Below are 9197 nucleotides of genomic sequence, written 5' to 3' on the forward strand. Positions count from 1 at the left end.
TTTCTCTGCATCCTCGCCAGCATTTGTTGTTCTCTGTCTTTTTTGATAATAGCCAGTCTAACCGGGATGAAATGATATCTCAATGTGGTTTTGATTTGCATTTACTTGATGCTGAGGGATGCTGGGCATTTTTCACGTGTGTGTTGGCCATTTCTATATGTTCCTTTGAGAAATGCCTATTCAGCTCCTTTATCCTTTCTTTAATTGGGTTATTTGGTTTTTTTTTACTGTGAAGTTGTTTGAGTTTCTTATATATTCTGCATATTAATCCTTGGTCAGATGCAGTTTGCAAAGTACATAGGTTGTCTTTTCAACCTGTTAATTGTTTCTTTTGCTGTAATACACTTTTCTTAATCATTTTGAAATATACAAAATTCTAAGGTATGCATCTGTATTTGTGTGCCTTTATATCTGTGTGAACAGGAATTAGCATTTTATTCCTTAATTAAAAGCTTTAAGTTGGATGTTAGGGACCTGATTTTCTCAAAGATGCCTGAGAATGAAGACACGTGCAGAGGTAAAGCAAGCACCAAGAATTCCTCATTGTTTTGCCAACTCTAATGTGGTTTCACAGTGACTCTACTCCCCAGATTTTTCAGCTAAGGTGGAGTCTGAGACAAACTCAAAGTAGTTTGACAATGGGAAACTTTTCAGACTGGTTCCTCAATTATTTTGACACGATCCCAGAAAACTCTGATAACTTTCTTGCCTTCTGACATAAGAGTTCCAGGCACATCGTGTGCATTTCCTGCCCCAGACCTGGAATTAGTAATTTCTCTAAGCACTGTATTTTTTTAATGAGAAGGGCTGTAGTGGATTGAATTATGCCCCACCCCCCAAACTCATTGAAGCTTGAATTGTGTTCCCCAAGTTTTATGTATTAGAAACTTAGCCCCCACTGTGACTGTTAAGAGGGTGGGAAATCCTATTATGGTAATTGAAATGTGGAGCCTTGAAGAGGTGATTAGATTGTAGAACCATGCCATAGTGAATGGATTAAAAATGGTGGTCATGGGTGTGGTGCTGAGGGCTTTAAAAGAAGAAAGACCCTGTCTTTCTCTCTCTCTACTCTCTCTGCTTCCACCATCTTGCAATGTGAGATCCCTGGGTCACTGTAACCACCACCAGATGGACTTTGGGCTTCCCAGCCTTAGAAACTGTAAGCAATAAATTTCATTTTTCTTTATAATTACCCAGTTCCATGTATTTTGTTATAAGCAACACAAAACAGACTATACAAAGAGTATTTAGAGACCACAACGTAGATGTGAGGAATGCTTTTTGCTACTGATGTAGTCATCATTTTCAGGCTTTTCAACGGACAGAGACTGTGTGTGCATGTGTGTATTAATTTCTTCAGCATCAGTAAAGGAGTCATCTTATTAAGCTTTACTATACATTGCAATTCACAAGGCTACCATAGGCAATGTTTGACATGACATTTACATAGGACAGAGAAGAGGAAACAGGTTTCCAACAGGTCAGCATCAAGCATTCCTTTTCAATGAAAGTAGTTCTGTAACAGCTTTCAAGGAGCTATTTCCATCCCCTCCTCAAGATTTCTGGTTCTAGGGAACAAGGCTTGCTTTTCAGGCAAGTGAGGGATCTGCTCTGTTGTAAAAGCTTTATGCCTCCCAGGAGACAACATCTCTTACAATTCGTAGGCATAGCTTCCAGAATCTGACCCGTCAAGGGAAAAGTCACTACATCCACAGAAGCCCAGAGTTATGGCTTTCCATTAGGTATTTACAGTTCACGCACAGAATCCCCAGACTGAATGTAATTTGTCTATCAGAGGTCATTTTTACCATAGGCAGTGTTGCTGACTAACATGGTTGATATATCACCTTTATTTAGATTTTCTAACTGGTGAATAGGAGTACAATTTCAAGATAAAATACATCATAAACTATTAATATCAATACTTCTAATCAGGACTACAGAGAATTTATTTAATCTCATTAGTATATATCTGTATTTCCCACACCAAAAATTCCAGTTTTCAATGACACTAGACTAATAACATTTGTTTTATCCCTCAATACATATATAGCAGTGTCATTTCAAGTATAACAACACTACCACCAACAAAATGATAACCAAAAAGAGTTCAAGACTTTTGTTTTATTCTTTTTATCCTTAGGGGTATCCCAGTAGGGATGTATGATGAAGTTACTATATCTTAAACTCTTAAACTGACTTGAAATAGTTTCTCTCTGTGTGATTGTACCACTGCTTTAATACACAGGTTCATTTGTTTAGTTTTACTTTCAATATTTAGAAAATGCTTTGCTATTTAGGGATTGTAATTATGTAAAACATTTACAAGTAATTCACCCTCTTATTCCTGTATTTTAGGGCAGTACCTGAGTTGTGCGACCACCATAACTATCTAATTTCAGAATAGTTTCATCACCTCAAGAACAAACCTCATGTTCATTAGCAGACATTCCCTAGCCCTCCATTCCCCTAGCATCTGGCAACTACCAATCTACTTTCTGTTTTTATTAATTTTCTTATTTTGAGTACTTAATGTAAATTGAATGATGTGTTATTTTATGACAGACTTCTTTCAATTAGCATGATCTTTTCAAGGTTCGTTCATGTTGTAACATATATCATTACCTCATTTCTTTTTATTTCCAAATAATATTCCATTGTATAACTATAGCATATTTTGTTTTTCTATTTGTCCCTTGATGGGTATGCTGTTTCCATTTTTAGCTATTCTGAATATCGCCACTGTGAACATTCATGTACAAGTTTATGTGTGGATATGTTTTCAATTCTCTGGGAATATACCTAGGAGTAGAACTGCTGGATCATAGGTATCTCTTTAACATTTTGAAAAATTGGCATTTTTTTTTCAAAGTGGCCGCACCTTTTTACAATCTATAGGTTTTCAATTTCTTCACATTGTCATCCACATTCATTACACGTTATTATTTATCTTTTTTAGGAGTCATCCTGAAAGTGAAGTGGTACCTCAGTGTTGTTTCAACTTACAGTTAGCTAATGATTAATGATGGTGAGCATCTTTTCATGAGCCTTTTACATATATTTGGAAAAGTGTCAATTTAAATCTTTTTATTATTTTTAATTGGGTTGTTTGTCTTTTTATTGTTGAGTTGTAAGATTTCTTTATATATTCTAGATATGTCCCTTGTCAGATATTTTATTTGGAAAATATTGTCTCCCATTCTGTGGATTATGTTTTCACTTTCTTAATAATAGAGTTTTATAGCTTTAACTCCTACATTTAGGTCTGTGATCCATTTTGAGTTAATATTTTTTTTTGTATTGTATAAATGAAGGGTCCACATTAATTCTTTTGCATGTAGATGTCCAATTGTCCCAACTCTATTTGTTCAAAATGTTACATTTGAACAATTTTTTAAAAGAGCTCACTTAGCCTAAGAAGGTAGCCTAAGACACATCCTGAAATGTCTCTGGTGGAAGGAGAACCAAGTCCACTACTGAACATACTGACCTTACAAGTATCTTCATTATTAAAGAATAAATACTCATAATTTGAGATTAAACAAGACAAAAGGAATGAAAGTAGATCTTACTGACATATCTGTTGCATACAATACTACCAAATCAGGTGATTCACAAAAATTTGCTTTAATTATATCTGATTCTAAAGACTTTTGTCTACATACTGTTTCAGAAATTGCTGAAGCACCTTTATAAAGAATAACACTATGTTTTTTCTAAAACCACCTTGATGAGTAGAATTCACATTGCACAGAAGATTTTAGCATGAAAATATAAAATAAACATAATATTCATTTACCATCTGGTGTTTGGTAAATATATTGTTGTTTACCCTTTTCAGAAGCCCTAAGTGAATTTCATAATTGCCTCATTATCTGCAAGATGTGATACCTCCATGGCCATTTTGGTGATAATAACACATGACTCCTTTAACAAAATGCAAAGCAAGGTGCAGAGACAGGTGAAGTCATCTAATGACCTTATGTGCATCTGTATATAAAGTAAGATTCTCATGAAACAAAGCTGTTCTGAGGTTCCAATGCAGCTTTCAGCAATCTAGCTAATATCACCTGCTTCAGAACTGTAAGTGTATTACTGAGACTACAAAGCATATTTTGCTAAACACCAAATCAGATACAGAGCAGAATTGGGGTGTGTCTCTAATGCAATCTTCCCCTATCTGTTAGCCTTAGTTCTACTCTCCTTTCTTTTAGAATGAAGATACAAGTGCATGATAAATTGTAGACTATTGGTGAGAGAGTCACCTTCGGTATAAGCTCTTTGTTTTGTGATAGATATGAATATGTAATTTCTGTAATCACATATGTTTAGCAAAAACTTTATATATAACATTAACTCTCTAACAAACACCAATGTTATTTTGTTGCTTGGAGTCATGAAAAGTTTATATTCTCAATAAAAACTTTGTAAACTGAAAGTTTATATTCTAAATAAAAACTTTTTTATAAACCTCTGATTAATTTATTCTCTGATTTCATTAGGACTCTTCTCAGTAAACATTTAACAAGCAAAGACATTGTATGAAATGTGCACAGGAATTTTGAGTGACTTCATGATGAGAATTTCTTCCACATTGACCATTTTTGTGGAGCTTTGGAATAGCAAGATGGAAATTCATAATCATTCCTATGCATGCATTTATTTTTTGCTCATTAAATTTGCTTGAACTTTTCAGGTATCTTAGGATAAAAGCATTTGGTTTTGATTCAGTTTTCTCCTTTATCCCTCACTGCTTCCATTATGTTATATTGGAATTTCCTCCTCTCTCATAATTGTTTTTTTTTTTTTTCTTTTAAAATCCCCTGCTACCACTCTTGATCTAGCACCACAGGACATCATGTCATTTTTACAAAATCAGCATCCTAGTAGGGAGTCATGGCTCCAGTTGCTCCACTGAAGAGCAGAAGAGAAAGGATTATGTCTTTAGAAAGTTTCTATTTTAAAGAAGCATAGAAGAAGGCATTTTAAGAAGAGTGATTAAATAAGCAAGAGAAAGAGTAAAATATTTTCCAGTGGAAACTATATGTATATATGCATACACATATGTATGCATATATACATACAGTAGCCCTGTGCATTTATAATTAACAATTATTTATTTTGTGTTCTCAAATGGCTAGAAGAGAGAAGCTCAAATGTTTTCATTACAAAGAGATGATAAATTTTTGGGATGATGAATATACTAATTAGTCTGACTTGATCATTGCAAATTATATACACTAACTGAAATATAACTCTGCATCTGATAAAGACGTCAATAAACGAATGCCAATAAATAAATAAATTCCTTTTAAAAAAAGAAAGGTTAAGCTCAATGATTTTTACAGAGTAAACATAACCAGATCTTAGGTACCTGGATCAAGAGATAATTGCTAGTAGGACTTCTGAAACCATATCAAATTCTATATATTTATGCAAAATGTATTGTTCCATGTCTGGCTCTTATTGCTCAGCCATATGTTTGTGAGATTCATCCCTATTACTAACTAAAGTTGTAGTATATTTCAATTTCTGAATACTATTATTTTTTTAAATTTTATTTTCCTAAATTTTTATTAATATTTTAAAATTGAAAATTATAATCGTATATATTTATGAGGTACAATATGACATTTTGATATGTGTATGCAATTTGGAATGATTAAATTAAGCTAATTAACATGTCCATTACCTCACTTACTAATCATTTTTTGTTGTGAAGTATTTGAAATTTACTCCCTTTGCAAGTTTGAAATATGTAATTCATGACTATTAATTATGGTCATGAATACTATTTTGTTGCACAAATATACCACATTTTATTTATTAATTCTACTGTCCATGAGCATTTTGGGGTTGTTTATAGCTTCCAGGTAATAACAAATAGTCCTGCTACAAATACTCATTTTTTTAAAGCAAGTGAAAACAAATATACTATTGAAAATATATTTACTTGTAGTGTAGTGTTTATGTCATGAGGCATACTCAGTTTTAGAAATATGCCAAGCAATTTTTCAAAGTGGCTGTCCAGAAACACATGAGAGTTCAAATTTCATCAATGTCATAAACAACATTAGCTGTTTTCTACCTTTTAGTGTTAAACAGTCTGCTGGATGTTTATTGTTATCTCACTGTGTATTGGTTTCTTACTGTAACTTCAATCTTCATTTCCCTTATGAGTAATATGTTCTATTATTTTTTATTACTTTTATTAACTATTCACTTAAGTGAACTGTCTATTGTAGTATTGGCCTTTTTTTTCTCTGTTGAAACATCTGCTTTTTTTTTTTTTTTGTAAATTTGTAAGAAGTTTAAGCATTATAAATATAAGTCTTTGGAGGATATATTTTATAATTATCTCTCACTGTGTCTCATTCCATTAGCAGCATTCTTTTGAGAAACAGTAGTTCTTATTTTAATGTAATCCCATTTATCCTTTTTTGTTTGTTTGTTTAGCACTATTATATCTCATTTACAAAATATTTTCTTATTCTGGGGTTATGAAAATACATATATAATTTTATTTCTAAAAACTGCTTTATTTTACTTTGACATTTAAGTCTAAGTCAATATGGATTTGGTTTGTATGGTATATGGTAAGGTTTATAATAAAATTTTAAATATGGATAATTATATGAAAAATATCCTTATTTCTTATATATATAAATCTGTTTCTTAGGAGTTTATTTGGTTCAGTCTGCTAGGCTGATGTGGGGACTGCCCACCTTAGTGAAATAAGGGATTGTGCTGAGTTAAGGTTGGGTTGCAGTTTGATCAGGCTTTGTCCATCTCAGTTCATATGTGCTCCTCTGGTTCTAGTCTTCCATGTTCTCCAGCTCAGTACCTGTGTATTTACCATGTTGCCTTCTAATTCCAAACACTTATATCCTGTGTTCTCAATTCAGTGAGACTGCAGAAAACTTTACTCTACCTTTCAGTGGCTGCCTTTCCTGGCTTCCTGTCCCACACAGCTTTACAATTCAGCAAATGATGTGAAGGAAAAACTCCCCACATGTCAGGTTCCGTTCTCTGTCCTTCTTTTCTCACCTCTAAACATCAAACCTCTTTAACCTTGTGTGACAACCAAACCTATGATGTCTTTTCTGGGCTCCACCACTGGATTCTTTTCAGGCCAAGTCTGAACTCTCAGTCTCTTTTCCTATATTTCAAATTTACAAATTCCCAAAGTAGCAGTAGACTCTTAGCTGAGCTCTCGGGAGTCCCCTCTCTGTATCAGTTTGGTGACTGTGTAATACAGAATACTTCAGCTCCTTGATGTCTATAAATGGATATATATTCTTTTTAATTAGCTTTTTCAATTGTTACCTGTGGAATCATTGGTCTGATCCAAACTACTGTCATACTTGCAGAGAAATTTTTAAAAATTCAAATATTAAATTTCAATGATATAATCAAGTTTCTAAAGTAAATTATAAATAAAAATTCAGTGTCTATTAAAACCTTAAAACTGCTCAAAGATATAAAGTAAAACCTAAAATTAATTGATATAAATTCATTATATTTGGAAAAGAATATTCAATAAGGTCAAGATTTTAAATCACCGTGAATTATCAATCAAAATGATTTCATTCAGTTTCAATATAGTTGATGGTGATTCAATGTGGCCAAAATATTTCAAGGCTATTAGAAAACTGAATGTATGTCATAATTCATAAAAATAATTACTATTAATGTTGAAAGACTGTATCACAGATATTGAAATACATTACTTATTTTAATAGTGTGATGATAGAGATAAAATTAACAGAATGAATTTGAATAGAAGGCCATTAAATAAAAATAAATAATTCAGTAATTTGGCTTTTTAAAAGTTATATATTTTTAAGCTATAATACAAATTTTTGTTTATTGGCACTAAACTGTAAAGCACAATGAAGAACATCTTATTTAAATAAAAGAAGGTACTATTTCACTGGGCAATAAATCAAACATTATTTTTCTCTCTTTGCCTACGTCCAATAGTGATATTTTATAGGCTAATTTCTAAACAGTTGCAATTTTTAAAAACATGATGGAAGCCATGTTTTGCTCAGGAATACTATTGATGGCAGGTACTAGTCTGCCAAGCTTCAGATGGCAAAATGCTAAGTTGTGAATTCAGCATTGTCCATCCAGTTGTTTCTCCTTGCCCTGGAGACTTTAGTGGCAAGTGCTGTTGACAGACCACCTTGTAGCTACCACTTCTCTTCTCACGTTGAATCCACTGTGGTAGAACTTTCATGTCCTTAAGATGCAAGGCTTAGCAAAAAGCCTCCCACAAATCCACTGGATATCATAATGTTCTGTTTGATAAATACTGTTGTTTCTTCAATTATATTTTTGATTTCAGGTGCTGCTTTATTTGCTTCTTTCTTAATCTGTCTTTTTGCTTCATTTACATTTGTTTCATTTCTCTTCCAGTTGATCTGCACATAGACATTGTGACTGGCAATCTGGAGAAGAAAGCCACCACCTACTACAGTTGCTACAAGTTCTCCAACTTTATGGAACAAAAATCCTGTGCACCAGCCAGTCACACCACCCATTACAATCTGGGTAGCTACTGAGTATTTTTCTACCATTGGAACCGAACTGTGGCCAAACACTTGATTTCACCAGTGGTGTCTTTTTACATACTCAGTTAAATCTAACACTTCGTAAGAGTCATCATCACTTTCATATTCTTGGGGAGGGAGGTTCTGGGTCACCATGATACTTGTCTGTAGCCTGTTCTGAGTTCAAAAGTTTTCTTTTTAATTAGGAAAATAAAATAAGAATTAAATATTATTTTACATACAGATACAACCTACTAGAAAAAAATAAATTATGTCTTACTGCAGATGACAAAGTAAAATCACAGATACATAAAATATTTTTTTAAAAATGCCCTGAGCATTCTAGAAGATAGTATGCCTTATTTGTTTGTAACATTGGCATAGTTTAGGCTTACAAAGTAAGTAACCATAAAGGACAATATATTTTTGATTAACAAAAATTTAAAATATGGCATGACAAAAGACCACATTAAACAATGTGAGGATGGTCTAAAAATTAAAAGTAAAACCGGGTAAATGAGATGTCCATAGAGGCCTTTTGAAAGATCTTACATATTCCTGGATATATAGGAGGAAAGATGTGGTAAGACACCAATATCTCAATCTGGCTAAACTTGAGACGCTGCATGAGCAGGAGGCAAA

At 32.9% G+C, this 9197-nt stretch overlaps 1 pseudogene; it reads right to left on the reverse strand.

Moving 5' to 3' along the window:
• Positions 1 to 8246: 8246 nt before the first annotated feature.
• Positions 8247 to 8711, reverse strand: LOC134364339 (FUN14 domain-containing protein 1-like; annotated as a pseudogene).
• Positions 8712 to 9197: the final 486 nt, after the last annotated feature.

The sequence above is a fragment of the Cynocephalus volans genome, chromosome 16 (assembly GCF_027409185.1).
Source record: "Cynocephalus volans isolate mCynVol1 chromosome 16, mCynVol1.pri, whole genome shotgun sequence".
Taxonomy (NCBI): Eukaryota; Metazoa; Chordata; class Mammalia; order Dermoptera; family Cynocephalidae; genus Cynocephalus; species Cynocephalus volans.